Source organism: Saimiri boliviensis, chromosome 18, assembly GCF_048565385.1.
Source record: "Saimiri boliviensis isolate mSaiBol1 chromosome 18, mSaiBol1.pri, whole genome shotgun sequence".
NCBI classification, from domain to species: Eukaryota; Metazoa; Chordata; class Mammalia; order Primates; family Cebidae; genus Saimiri; species Saimiri boliviensis.
The window spans coordinates 13260203-13276110 of record NC_133466.1 but is presented as its reverse complement, the minus strand read 5'-3'; positions in this window follow the sequence as shown (position 1 = coordinate 13276110).

Genomic DNA, 15908 nt, shown 5'->3' with positions numbered 1-15908 from the left:
GCCAGATCAGAACAGCTGCCCCCTATCCTCTCTCCCAAAACTGCCTGGTACAGCTCAAACTTTAAAGGAGAAAAATCAACATTCAATCTTGTTTAAGTCATTCTTATTTTTATCTCTGCTAAAACAACGGAACCAACATACACAAACTGGATCAATAATTACTTTGCACTGTGACTTTGCTTATTATCCTGCATGTATATTGGTCTTCAAAAAACTTGAATGCTAAATTTCATCAAAGGTTTGCTCACATGGTAACTGTTTTTTCCAGCCTATAAACACCATACACCACTTTCTCATAAAGGGCTTCTTAGATACAGGGAGTTAACCCAGAACCCTTTTAAAATGTTCATATTCTCAAACAGCTAATAGCAAAGTCAATTCAGAGTGATTTGCCTTCAGAGAGGGACCCTCAGAGAGAACCTTGTTTTGGGGAGTTGTTAGAAGCCCTGTGGGCTCTATGACCTTATATCTCAGATTTTTAGGACAATTCTAATTTAAACTATTGTGGCCCAGATCCCATAAATGTATTTGTAAGTGTGTGTGCCATGGTTTTTGTTGAGAAATGTGGTCGCAGTCCCTATGGGCTCCTCAGCTGATTGTCATCCCTTCGTGTCATTTTGCCCTCTGGTCTTCTGCCTGCCAACTCAGGAAGGTCTAAACTCAGGGGATGGGGGACTGCTTCCTCCAAGATGCTCCCTGTGGCCCCCTCTCTGACGAGCTTTTTCTATTCTAGGACTGAACTGAACTGCACTCATTTGTAGAGAAGATTTTTTTTTTTCCTTTTTGGAGAAGTTAAGCTTCTTTAGAGATTAAAGTTGGTTTCCCCCAGCTTCCTTACAAACTCACAGTGTTAAAACTGGGTCATAGAGACATAGTTGTTCCATTTTCTAACCAGACAATGGCTTCAGGCAGTGCCAGAGTTCCCCTCCTCTCTGCCCTCTTTAGGGAGCCACTGAGCAAGTCCCGCCTGCTGGGAGTGGACAGACCTCCTTTGCACCTGCCCTCCTCCCTAGGCCAAGGGCACTTTCCCTTGTCACCAGCTTAAGCTGTCCCCTTTTCCTTTCATCTCTAATTTATGCTGCTGGCCTCCAGCGGGCTCCCCTCTGCTCCCACTTCCCTATCTTTCCCTCCACCCCCTAGGATGCATTCTAATGAAGGGCAAGGACATTTTGGGGGGGGTCATGGTGCTAGGGGTGGAATTTTTGTCTGTCCTCAAGGGCTTAATGCTTTGAGACTGTCATAGATGGTATCATCATTCAAAAACATTTTCTGGCCCTTCCTGAAGGAGAGGACAGTTTCCTACCCCCTGCCCGCCACTGACATCAGATTTGACATAGTGACTTGCTCTTGCCAAGAAAGGCAAGCAACAGTGATATGACATGTGTCATATGTGTCATATCATTGTTCAATACCCACCTATGAGTGAGAACATGTGGTATTTGATTTTCTGCTCTTGTGTCAGTTTGCTGAGAATTATGGTTTCCAGGTTCATCCATGTCCCTACAAAGGACACGAACTCATCGTTTTTGATGGCTGCATAGTATTCCATGGTGTATATGTGCCACTCTTTCTTTTCTTCTTTCTTTCAGATGGAGTCTCGCTCTGTTGCCCAGCCTGGAGTGCAGTGGTGCAATCTTGGCTCACTGCAACCTCTGCCTCCCTGGTTCAAGTAATTCTCCTGCCTCAGCCTCCCGAGTAGCTGGGACTACAGGCATGTGCCACTGCGCCCAACTAATTTTTATATTTTTAGTAGAGATGGGGTTTCACCTTGTTGACCAGGCTGGTCTCAAACTCCTGACCTCAAGAGATCTGCCAGCCTCAGCCTCCCAGAGTGCTGGGATTACAGGCGTGAGCCACCGCACCCAGCCCTGAATCATTTCTTAAAGAACAGCAATCATCTCAAATACACTGTCATTAACCTCTAGTGAAACTTTCTGGCAATCCAAGAGGAACATCCCTGAGCACTTCAAATTCTCTTTCGTGCCGTGCGTATGTGTGTGTGTGTGTGCATGCGCATGCACGCGTGCGTGTGTGCACACATTGGCTTAATGATAGGATCTCTTGGCTCTTAGATCTTTAGCTCCTGTTTTGGCCCCATGGCCAATGAGTTTGAGACCTGCTGATGAGAATGGGAGCCTTGGAGAGCCTCTGAGAGAAGCAAGTAACATTTCTGATGACGCATGACCTTATCACAGTGCTTGGTGGGCTTAAAAAAGCTCTTCCAAGTCACTCAGATTATTTCCCTTGGTATAGATCTGGCCCAAAATATCTAACAGACCATTCCCAGTGTACTTCTCAAAGCTGAGATTTTGCTAAGATAGTGATCTTGGGAAATGCAGCCACTATTACATAATAAGGGTTGGTGCCTTCCTGCTTTAGCAGATAAAATCTTCCCTGTTCGTTAAAGGTAAAAATAAGAATTTATCAAAATTACTTTCCTACTCAGCCCTGACAGTAACATTTTTTTGCTCCAATAATTCTTAAAGCTAGAGACACACCTCATTTTTGTGTCTGGAGAAAAGCAAGCGCTTGGATTTGGGAATTAGAAAACCCAGATGGTGGGAAAACTTTCCCAGTCCCCAGCTCTGTGATGTTGGGTGAGTCACCCAACTTAATTGAGTTTCAGATTCTTCAGCTGGGAAACAGCAATTGTAATAATAACAGCTATGTCACAGGCTGATATTACATGTAGCAAAGGAATAATTTAAATCAAAAATAAAAATGTTAGATGTCTTCCAACTTGCTTGTTGGGAAAGGTTGATCACAAAAGATGAGCAAATGGAGAAAACAAGGCACCCAGATCTTGAGGAGCCAGCCCCAAGACTGACTTTCCAGCTGATTCCGCCTTGTCTCCGCATGATCTGTATCGACTGCAAAACACTTCTCCGTCAGACCTCAGATGCCATAAAAGTTCACTTCAGGATTTATTTTGTGCTTTCAGATTTTGCACATAAGGAAATAGTGGAGCAGGGACTAATGGCTCAAAATTGCACAGCAAATCAGCTGGGAAACATATGTGCACCTGCCCGCCTCCCTGGTGCTTTCCCACCTGAAATCTCAGGGCTTCAGGATGACATGTGATCTTTCCTGGTAGACCTGTTGGATTTCCATTTGTCCCAGGGCTCAGGATTTTGTGTCACTTTTAACACGCACTCCAGCGTCCTTTTGAGCGCAGGTACATTGTAAAACGCACTCCTTTTCAAAAGTGAGCTTATGCATCCAATCATTTATCTAGAATGGCAAAAAAAAAAAAAAAAAGCTGACTTTATTTAACATATCGAAAGAAACAGAGTTTCCCCTCCCACCTTTCAGGCAACTTAAAACATATCAGACTAAAACCACAGAGGTTTTTCTAGAATGCCGCAGAACAACGCAATTTCACCTTATGAGCTTCTTTCTCATCATCTCACCATCTGTCCTCCCCAAGCCCCTTCTCAGTCAAAACAGACACGTGGGATTTAAGACTTCGTCCCAAAGAGACAAGAGACAGAATCAAGCAAAAACGGACTGAAGGGAAATTAGATTTTTTAGAGAAAACGTGAGCAAACCAGGGCAGCCCATGCAGAGCAAGCCCTCTGCTCTCACGGGCTTGTTAAACACTGGAGGCCTGGCCTCTGAGTGCTGAGCCCAGGGTCACAGCCCTTCCACGGGCAGTGGATGGTGTCTGGCAGGCCTAGGGGAAGTCATCACCTGGGACTTCCCCTGAGCAGCTTCACAGCCTCACTCTGGGCTGCATTCCTTTCAACCTGGAATGGGAAGATAAACACCGGGACCCAAAGGGATTGATTCTGGGAGCCTGGAGCAAGCAGACGAGGTCAGGGGCTGTAGGGAAGTGAAACCACCTTTGCAAAATTAAAACTGAGACACTGAAAGAGATCTGACTTAACCAACTCCATCTTGCTTCTAACCTCCAAGCTGTCCTTGTTCATTCCTGGGCATAGGCTGAACAAACTTTAGGAAAAACTTAGTTTATAGTTTAAAACGAAGATGTTTAAAACAAAGACAACAACAGCCCTTTCCCACAGCTGACCTCCTTCTTGCCTGGGGATTAGACAAGAATTGCCTTTATAGGACTAACATTAGCCAGAAGATTAGAAATTATGGTTTAGGAGTCATGTAGCTGGAGGCTACAAGATTCTGACCCTCCCTAACCTGCTCCTAAGATCAGCGCTTGAGATATTTTGCAGACCCTGCACTTGAGGGATCAGCTGGCACCATCCAGATTGATAAACTGACTCATCTGATCTTGTGGACCCTGCCCAGGAACTGACTCAGTGCAAGAGGACAGCTTCCACTCCCTGCGATTTCATCTCTGACCAATCAGCACTCCTGGCTCACTGGCTTCCTTCACTCACCAAGTTGTCCTTAAAAAGTCTGCTCCTCGAATGCTCAGGGAGACTGATTTGAGTAATAATAAAACTCTGGTCTCCTGCACAGCTCTGCATGAATTACTTCTTCTCTATTGCAATTCCCCTGTCTTGACAAATCAGATCTGTCTAGGCAGCAGGCAAGGTGAACCCCTTGGGTGGTTATAGAAAGGGCAGATGATGGAGGTCTCCCACCTCCTGCTACCCCCAGGTCTGCCAACAGTGTGGAGAATGGGCTCAGAGGCACTGGGGAAAGGGAGAGAGATGGGACGAGGGTTGTGGAGAGAAGAAAGGGAGGGGAGAGAGATGAAACAGACAGGTACAGAAAGACAAGGGGGAAATAAGAGACGGAAGAGGGAGGAGAAAGGAATCACTTGAGAATCACAAATAAAAGAGAAGTTTCTCTCAAGAGCTCTGAAACCAAAACCACACAAACTTGTCTTCAATTCTTATTTTCTAAAATTAACAGCAGAGCTTCAGAAGTAGCCTAGATTCTGAATGCAGTTTTAAAGGAATCTTCATTTCCTTAAGGTCCAAAGGGGATCTGGAGAGAGGCAAAACTGCCTCTCTCTTCCTCTCTCCAATAGCAGCTTCCATTTGCAAAAGAGGCTGCCTTTTCTGTTCTTTTACAATGTTAGTATTTGTTTTGCTCCTTTGGTTTGTTTTGGCTTTCCTAAAGTGCTGATGAGCCACTGCTGAATGAGTTCTGCCAATACTCTAGTTTCAACCACAATTTGAAATGCTAGGCATCAGAAGCTGATCTGAGGAAGGCAAGGGGTCACTGAGTGGAGGAGGATAAGGGTGAGCACTTAGCCATGCTTTATGCATGAAAATTTAAAGTATATCAAGTTCAGCCAACAGTCTAAGCTCTAGTCACCTGCTCTATTCAATAGTTCTATCCCCTAGGGACTATCTTGTGTTTCAAGTATTTGCTTACTTTTCATGGGTTTTATACCTTTGGCTGAAAATGTTGCTGCAAAGATGCGGGCAGGATTAAATGACCACAAGAGGTTTCAAAGGGCTCCCAGTAATTCTCCACTCCCAAAGGGGCCGACACCTGATCTTTGAAAGGCTTCTGCCCAAGCAATGGATTTGAGGACTGGAAAGGGTATCTGCCTTCAACCCATCATTTTACAGATCAGGAAACATGTACAAATCAGGAGCACAGAGAGATTCTATAACATATTCATGCCCAAACAGCCAGTCCATGCCATGGTGAAGATTAGATGCTGAGGCTCTTTGGGCACAGAAGTTGGCAGACCTGTGTTTATGTGTCCTACCACACTGCCCTCCATCAGGGGATGGTACTGCAGAAGCAACCTCCCAGAGGAACATCTTCAGTCAAAAGATGGCATCTTAGTGCTTGAAAGAAGCAATACACAATCTGCTCAGTGGAGTGATGAAACCTAAGTGTCTCAGGGTAAGAATAGGAACTGAGTATCAGGAACAAAGTGGAAATTTGCAGTCTCAGGATTTGGAGGTCCAAGAACCCAGGACAGCAGGGAGGTGGGTGGAACTAAAAATAGGATCGGTGCAAGGAATAGCTACATCTTCCCAGATCTATGCAGTGCAGGGACTGTATCCCTCCCTAACCTAGAGCTCCCAGATCTATGCAGCCAGGAGACTGTTCCTCCCTAACCTGCTAGAAAACTGCAGCAGAGTTTACTTCCTGGAGAGGCTGAACCCAAGTGCCTTTGACCTCAGAGACATTACGAGTACTTCGAGAGGCATGAGATGCTGTACTAAGAATAGGGGAAGTAGGTGAAGGTTGGCATGCTTTTTGTACATTCTTGAGCTCCCAAACACTGGATCCAGACTTATACACTAACCTAGTCAGAAGAATACCCTTTGCCAGCAAGACTAAACTGTCTTGCCTAGTGGGAAAGGCCTATAGGTACTGACACTTAGCTATCTGTAGTGAAATAACAGGGTTCCTGGGCAATCTCCCAGGACCAGGTATACCAGTCAATGGGTGGGCATTCCATACACGATGGAGATTTTACTCTCAATGCAGTTTTACACTTTGCTTTAAAAAAAATTATTTGTATTGAGGTGAAATTCACATAACATAAATGCAATCATTTTAAAGTGAACAATCAGTGGTATTTAGCACATTCTCAATGCTGTGCAGCAACCACCTCTATCTAGGTCCAAACATTTCATCACTCTAGAAGGAAACCTCTGTGCTTCACCTCTCACTGTGAGAAACCAGCAGTCACCAAACATCGGAGGAAAAGCTTCTGACATGAGCAACAAACAGAAAAAGACAACACACAGGAAGAACCCAAAGGAAACAGAGAGTGAGAAGAGCAGAAGAAAAATTAAAAAGCAAAACTTCTGAAAAGTCTCCTCAGAAAGATGAGAAGTCATTGCATGCATATTTGAAATAAAAAACCAATGCTTCAAAAGTGTTGGGGGTATATATTTGTAAAATGTATAGAATGGAAAAGAGCTCTTAAAATTCAAAGTATATGAGTGAAAATTTTAAAAATCTTACAGGAAAGATTGTTTTTAAATGTAAGAGTTAGAAGTTGAGAAGATCACCCAGAAAGTAGACAAAGAATGTAAATAGGAAAGAAAAGACAAGACAATTCGAATCTATGAGTCAGTCTAAAAGTGTCAACATTGAATAACAGGAGAAGAAAGAAGGAAAGAAAGAAAGAAAGAGAAAGGAAGGAAGGAAAGAAGGAAGAAAGGAAGGGAGGGAGGGAGGGAGGGAAGAGAGAACATAGAAAGATGCTATTAAAGAACAAATACGAGAAAAACTTCCTAAACTGAAGACATTGGTCTCTGCACTGAAAGGGATGCCTGATTTTCCAGCACAAAGAATGAAAAAGAGACTCACACCAAGACTCACTGTAAGATTTTAGAAGAGCTGGCATAGGAAAATATCTTAAAATTTCCTGGAGGAAAAAAACATAGGTCATGTATTGAGGATTTGAAATCAGAATGACAACAAACTTCTCAATAGTAAGAATGGAATCTGGAAAACAATGGAACAGTGCTTTTGAAACTTTGAGTGAAAATGATGTCTAAACTAAAATTTACACCAGCCAATCTAGTAATCAGTCATGGTGGTAGAATAAAGTTATTTTCAGACACTTATGAACTCCATTAATTAATATGCTCCATCAAAACAAGGAAGCAAATTTGTAAAACAAGATGATATGAAGTTAAGGAAATAAAGGATTCAACATGGGGCTTGGTGCAGTGGCTCACACCTGTAATCCCAGCACTTTAGGAGGCAGAGACAGATGGATCCCCTGAGGCCAGGAGTTTGAGATCAGCCTGGCCAACATGATGAAAACCCATCTCTACTAAAAATACAAAAATTAGCCAGTCACAGTGGTGCACACCTGTAGTCCCAGCTACCTGGGAGGCTGAGGCATGAGAATTGCTTGAACCCCGAGATGGAGGCTGCAATGAGCTGAGATCACACCACTGCATTCCAACCTGGGCAACAGAACGAGACTCCACACTAAAAAATAAAAAGGATTCAACATGGGGAAGAGTTAAAAGGAATCCCTAGAGTTTCTAGGGTAATGAAGGGGAATCCTAAGATGAGTAAAGGGAAGTGACAGAATTGCAATCTGGAGTCTTTCTGGAGGCAAATCCAAAAATGGTCCAGGAGATATGTATCTAAGACAAAAATGGAACTTGACATGCTGGTATTCAAAGGAATTTTAAGATCTGGTAAAGGCAATGAATTAGTGTAAATACAAAGAAAATTAACTAAATAGAAAAATGAGGCTATTACTAATTCTAGAAAAACAAAAGCTTTGCGTGAGAAAGAAACATGGTCAACTACATGGTAAAAATGTATTTACATGGTGAAAACAGTACAACACCTGGATACTCATTTTTCTAATTTTTAATTTTTGTGGGTACATAGTAGGTGTAGAGATTAATGGGATACATGAAATGTTTTGATACAGGCCTGGAATGCATAATGATCCCATCATGGAGAATGGGGGTATCCATTCCCTCAAGCATTATCCTTTGTATTACAAACATCCAATTATACTCTTTAAGTTATTTTTAAATGTACAAGTAATTTATTATTGACCAGAGTCACCCTGTGTGCTATCAAATAGCAGGTCTTTTTCATTCTATTTCTTGTATGCTGAATGTTGATTTGACCAAACATTGTTATATGACAATATCAGAAGGCTACGAAGGTAGAGGAAGTATGGGTGAGCATTAGGGGAGTGAGTCTGGTATAAAAGTGTCCAGCATCAAGAAATCAAGAAATGATAGTATACATGTGTCATTGAGAAACCCAGAGGTAAAAACCATAAGAAGCATCTAAAAAGACTTGGGGCTGGGCACAGTGGCTTATGCCTGTAATCTCAGAATTTTGGGAGGCCAAAGCGGGAGAATTGTTTAAGCCCAGGAGATTGAGACCAGACTGGCAACATGGTGAAACCCTGTCTCTACAAAAAAAAAATAAAATAAATAAAATTTAAAAAAAAATTACCCAGGTGGCACATGCCTGAAGTGCCAGCTACTTGGGAGGCTGAGGTTGGAGGATCACTCAAGTCCAGGAAGCTGAGGCTGCAGTGAGCTGTGATCGCACCACTGCATTCCAGCCTGGGGCAACAGGCAAGATTCTATCTCAAAAAAAAAAAAAAAAAAAGACTTGGAAGTGTTTGCCTCAGTAAAGGAGGAATTAGCTGGAGGAGGAGTGGGTCAGAGGACTCTTATTTCAGTATCAGCCTTTTAATACTGTTTGGCTTTTTAAACTAGGTCCATATATATTTCTGATAGAAATGTAGATTAATTTCTTTAACTCCATTACTGTAACAACTTGGCCCATCAGCCGAGCTACAACAAGCCAAGTTATACCCAGTGGCATGTGATGGTCCTCCCTCCTATCGCAAGTGGTTCACAGAAGAGAAATGCTACTCGCTGTCAAGTCGCATTTCTGAAAGATGTGACCTCTTTTTCAACCCCGAGAAAATGCAGCCACTAAATACAAGTCAAATCTGGTTACCGTCAAAATCCAAGTGATGTGTAACCAAAATATTTGTAAGCCCCAGGTAATGGCCTAGTTATCCCAGCATAATGTGTTCTAACAGCATCTTCGAACACTAAAAAATGTATAGTAGCTGCTTTTACTCTGGGCTCCTATAGCGTCCTACTGCCCTAACCAATGGGTAATTCATCATACTTTAACTGTACTTTATTGTTGGGATTGTCAAAGTGTTTGTTAAAAGGTCTGTCTTCATGAGGACAAAGACCATATTTTGTTAATTTTGTTTAATCCCCTGTATCTAACACAGTAACTAATGTATAGAAGGCATAAAGGAAATGTTCAAATAAAGAAAGAAAGAAAGTACTAGGCCGGGTAGGGTGGCTCATGCCTGTAATCCCAGCACTTTGGGAGGCCAAGGCGGGTGGATCACGAGGTCAGGAGATCGAGACCAGCCTGGCTAACATAGTGAAACCCCGTCTCTACTAAAAATACAAAAAATTAGCTGGGCATGGTGGTGTGTGCCTGTAATCCCAGTTATGTGGGAGACTGAGACAGGAGAATTGCTAGAAGGCAAAGGCTGCAGTGAGCCAAGATCATACCACTGCACTCTAGTCTGGGTAACAGAGCGAGACCGCATCTCAAAAAATAAATAAATAAATAAATAAATAAGGCACTGAAAGGGCTGGAGCTGGGCCCACAGTGGCTCATGTCTGTAATCCCAGCACTTTGGGAGGCCAAGGCCAGCGGATCACGAGGTCAGGAGTTCAAGACCAGCCTGACCAACATGGCGAAACTCCGTCTTTATTAAAAATACAAAAATTAGCCGGGCGTGGTAATCCCAGCTACTCAGGAGGCTGAGGCATGAGAATTGCTTGAACCTGGGAGGCAGAGGTTGCAGTGAGTTGAGGTTGTGCCACTGCACTCCAGCCTGGGCAACAGAGTGAGACTCTGTCTCAAACAAACAAACAAACAAATGAAAAGGCTGGAGCTATTGTAGCCATCTTTCTACCATGGGAGAAAAGTCAAGGGACTTGCAGAGACTTAAACCCTGATGTTATTTAGACTCTGAACTAAGCACTACGAAATGCCAAACCCAGATATCATGTTGTATGAGGGGGGAAAAATCCTCAGTTATTCATACCATACTTTGTTGAGGTTTTTAAATTATGTGAATCCAGCCTATTCCCAAGTAATGCGTTAAAGATTATTCTCATTTTACAGATCAGAAGACCAACACCCAGAGATTAAGAGCTTGGCCAGGGCTGCCAGTGTAGTACATTATTATGTTAACGATCTCTGATGAAGTCTACCTCCCAGCATCTATATCCTTCTGTAATTCACCCTCCCTTTCCTATTAACACAGACCTTGACCATGTGATTTGCTTTGGCCAATGAGACATCAACAAATGTAATGCAAACAAAGGCTTTATAAATGCATGTGCACTTACAAAGGGGCTTCTCTTTTTGAAATAGTCCCCCCCTCCACCATGAGAAGAAACTTCGTCTTCACAAGTCCTTCACGTGAGAGACCAGGATGAGAAAAGACCACATGGAGAAAGAGGCCTACCTGTCCCAATCATTCTAGACATTCCTGCTGGGACCCACCAGCCCTCACTGCAGGCACACAAGTAACCCTTGCAAAGATCAGCAGAGGAGCCTCCCAGCTGAGTCCCATCCCTCCCAAGTGCAGAATTTTTGAACAAATACATGGTTGTTAATTCAAGCCACTAAGCATGGAGGTGGTTACACAATAGCATAACTGCTACACCTAGCTAATAAATCGCAAAAGCAGAACTTGAATTTAGATCTGTTTGCCACCAAGGGCCACGTTTATAACCCCTATCCTATCCCCCACCACCATACTCTTGTTTTACATGTTTTATCTGACACTTCCTCCAGGCTTAAGGAAAGTCTTGGATTTCCTGTTCAGATTCTGTAAAATCTCTTTCCCATGTTGGTGGCTTTTCCTTTGTACTCTGAGCTCTGGACTCTAAGTTGAGAGAGTTCCTGCCCCAAAACAAAGAACATCCGGTGGCAACTGAAACTCTGATCTCACCTGAAACTCAGGTGCAACCTTGCTCTGATCTCCATTCTCCCGGCTCCAATGTTTTCCACACATGTGCAGAACTGAGTCAAGGTGAAGTCACGGAGCTGGACCTATTCCCAGAGAGCATTTCATTCACCTAATAATAAAATGTGTGTGTACCTCTCCAATGCCAATCCCTTCTGCAATTAAAGTAGGAACATTTTGCATTCGGGGTGTTCTTGTCACAGCTGAAGCCTGAAAGGGCTTTGCAACCCTGGATGAACTCTCCCGGTACCAAGGCCTGCATATGCCAATTCCTGTCACCCAAAACTCCGTTGAGATGACCTCAAGGTAAGTACGCTGAATGGAATACCTTTTCCAAAAAGAATTCTCTCTGAAGACATCTACTGAACTTGCACATTCTATGGTACTGGTGGGGTTTAGTAAGGGACACGGACCCTGTGAGTGTCGAGGATTTGGTAGAGGTTTCACAGTGTGGCTGTTGGCACCAGCTTCCCCTGTGGCACCTCAACTCATCCCTGTGTGGCTTCTCCTGTGGCACTTCAGTTCATCCCTGTGTGGCCTCTCATCTTCTAGTAGGTGACGCTAGCTTCCTGATGTGACATCCACAAGACAACGTTCCAACTTTGGAATTCAGAGAATGTCACTTTTACCACATTCAACTTGTTAAAGAAAGTCACACGTTTCCAAGAGTGAGAAAATAGACTCTGCTTCTTGAGCTGCTGAACACTTAGGGCAATATTGAACCTTCCATGCTTGTATTCAAGGAGAATTGTTGTTATTGACTATTACTTAGGCTGAAGAGGGGGACTGACCTCTTTAAGAGTAATACTGAGTCATCCACTCAGCTTCGGCCCAAAGACAGCACTCCAAGCTGACAGGAGATATTGAGGTCAGCGCAGACACACGGTTTGGGGGCAGTGCACAGGACAGGCTGGCAAAGACAAAGACCAGACGTGTGAGGCCTGCTCTGAAGAGGCACCTGATAACCTTTCCCAGGTGAGAACCACAAAGGGAAATTGAGGGTGCTGGGAGGAGTGGGGAGGGGTGAGGGTTAGACAAGTACCTACCATGCACCAGGTCCATGTCCCCCAGGCTTCACACAACCCATCATCAGTCTCATTGCAAATCATCACCCTATGCTGTGTGCCAGGGCTGTGCTAATCACTTTATGCAAGTAACTTAGTTAATATCAGCAACAACTCCAAGATAGGTGTCACTGTGTCTCCCATCTCACAGATAAAAGAAAACTAAGCCCCAGAGAGGTTAAGTAACTATCCCAAAGTCACACAGCTAGTAGCCAATGGAGTTAGGTGGGACCACTGTGCAGAGAAGAAAAAAACTTGCCAAAGAACACAGAATTGAACTAAGATTCATGCCTAAATCTTTCTGACTCCCAAAACAGGGCTCTTTCCTTGAATGCACTGTGTTGCCTCTGAAGGATTTGCTTCATGAGAAAAATTATTCCAGACTCTTCCAGAAAGAGAAGACTGGCTGTCATGGAAGAGGCAGACCCAGGCACCCAGACCTTCTTCATGAAGCGAATTTATCATGAAATTAACAGTGGGCATTTAAGAATACATTTAAGCTAAGAATATACCGTATGCTATACCACTAATAATACAAATGAAACCAGAGAAGACAGTGTGTGCCTGGTGCTTACATTTCTATTCTTTTCTATTTTCATGTTTAATATCTTGTCAGTAAAGAGAATTAACTACTTCCTGTCTTAAACAAATGTGGACATATTTATGGGAAGCTGTGTGTAAACAAAGGTAGGGTTTCACTGGGAGAACCTTCACAGTTTGATTCTCCTGTCACCCCTAAATTCCCAGCTGGACAGTTGGTCTAAAAGCAGCACTGCTTATGCCTGTAATCCCAGCACTCTGGGAGACCAATAAGGGCAGATCACTTGAGGCCAGGAGTTCAAGACCAGCCTGGCCAATGTGGCAAAACCCCATCTCTACTAAAAATACAAAAATTAGCAGGATGTGGTGGCAGGTGCCTTTAATCCCAGCCACTAGGGAGGCTGAGGCAGGAGAATTGCTTGAACCCAGGATGCAGAGGTTGCAGTGAGCCGAGATCATGCCACTGTACTGCAGCCTGGGCAACAGAACAAGACTCCGTTAAAAGCAAGCAAACAAACAAACAGCACCAATTCCCTGGATGCCCAGGAGAGAGGGAAGGGACCAGTCCAGAAACCCCTACTCAGAGTCAGTCCAGCCTGCAGGCAGCAAGAGGATGACCCCTTGATCCTGAGCCTATCTGTACCTTTCTTGAGGCAGCATTGGTGGGTTCTAGAAGGACATGAAGGAGCGAGGAATCCAGCAGGAAAATGCCTGCTCTGGAAGGTGTCCTTGGGAAGGCAGCTCGGACCTGAATCAGATCTAACTAAATGCCTGAATAGAGAAAGAAGACATGCTGGCATGGGGCCCTTCTAGTCTATGCTTGGAGAAATGTCCACTTAGGTCTCATTCGTCTGCCTGTTACGTTCTAGAAAATTTCACAGGAGCCTAAGGCACCTGCCACCACATCCTGCTAATTTTTGTATTTTTAGTAGAGATGGGGTTTTGCCACATTGGCCAGGCTGGTCTTGAACTCCTGGCCATTCTGGGAGGGAGTTAAAAAACACGATGTGATGGCAGAGATGAGGGATCCTGGCAGGGATCTCATGGGGACAGAGGGGTGCAGAGCCACCCTCCCTGGGAAGAGAGCTCGGGCTTCCCACCCTCAGGCCGGGCCTCTGCTTGTGACCCATTCCAAAGATGGAAAAACTTAGCTGATTACCTTTTTCATGAAACATCTTTGATTTTTCATTGCTTTAGTGAGCTTGGGTTATAGTGAAGATAGCAGTTGAGACCAGAATGTAGAAGAACGAGCACTAGGGAGTAGGTGGCAGGGCTGTGTTAAAGCCATCTGTGAGTGGCTGGGCACAGTGGCTCATGCCTATAATGGCAGAACTTTGGAAGGCCAAGGTGGGTAGATCACCTGAGGTCAGGAGTTCAAGACCAGCCTGAGCAACATGGTGAAACCCCCGTCTCTACTAAAAACACAAAAATTAGCCAGGTATGGTGGCACATGCTTGTGATCCCAGCTCCTGGGGAGGTGGAGGCAGGACAGTAGCTTGAACTCGGGAGGCAGAGTTTGCAGTGAGCCAAGATCGCGCCACTGCACTCCATTCTGGGTAATAGAGCAAGACTCCATCTCGAAACAAACAAACATCTGGGATTACAGCACAACAGGAGGTGCCGGTTTGTGGACCAGTGTCTCTAATAGCATCTCCCTGGAATCTCCCTTCCCACCGGCCGCCATGGCCCCCGTACTTGCAGGATCCCTGGGGACAGTGGCAGCAGCCTCAGCTCCTCCCGGGGCTCCTCCTCACTTAGCTCCCTCCCACCCTCCCAGCCTCTCCCTTCCCTCTACACCCCCTCCCTGAACAGGCACTTCTGTCTGCCCAGTCCTTGTCTACATACATTATTCCTCTTTTGTGATCTCAGTGTAATGGAGCAAAATTATCACATAAACACAGGAGGAGTCTCCTGGCCTCTTCTCCTCTCCCCACCTCCTCTCCAGCATCCAATCTCCCTCTGGCATTGTCTGTGTGGGCAGCTGGTGACATCTCGCTCTGCACGCCCTGCAAGTACAACTCCAAAAGCTTCCCACGTTTCAGATCTCTGAGGGAGGGGACAGGCCATGGCACATCTGTCCGAGACCTCCTCCTGCCTTTTGTTTTGTGACTCTGTTCAGACCAACCCACTTTTTTCTTTACCCCAGTGCCCAACGATCTAACCGCTCAAAATCACTCAGAGTTCTACAGCAGGTTGAAGCTTCAGCACCTCAGATGTCCACTGAGACTTCAGACACCCCATAGTCACCCCCAGAGGATGAAATAGCTTCGAGCTCAAACTTGGAGGATTTCTGGAGAATGGGGTTCCAGGAATTCAGTCTAACTTAACTGTTCACCCCTCTAGAAAAGACCTGGGGTTCCCAAAGTGTCACCTGGCCCTCTGGAGAGGGAGTGAGGTGCCTGCAATGGCCCAGACACTGCTGCTGGACTTGAACTGGGTCATCACCAACCAGTTTGCTGCTAGAATTCTGATTTTCAAGGAGCTAGGAGTGGCTCACTTCATTAGAAGCAAGCACACACTATGTATCCCAGCTTGCTCTGGTTGCTACATGACCCCAGCATTTTCTCAGTGCCTGCAGGAGTACCTGGCCCATAGGGGGCTTCCCAAAAACGTTTGTTGATTGAAGAAATGATCTCACCCTCTCACGAGGCTGCCACCCTCCTGCAGCCCACAGGAAAGGAATCTGGAAGCTCCCTGCAGAGGGTAAGTTGTCTAATGGTCATCTTTTAGTTTGTTTTCTGTAAGCCCTCACAGTGGGTACTGACTACATTCACTGTTCATATTTTACTGAGAAAAATATTCATCACTCCCCTCTCAGAAAATCAAACACTGCTTTGCATGTTGGAGAAGCAGCATGATCTAAAAATCCCTACTGAGTAGAGCCAGGCAGA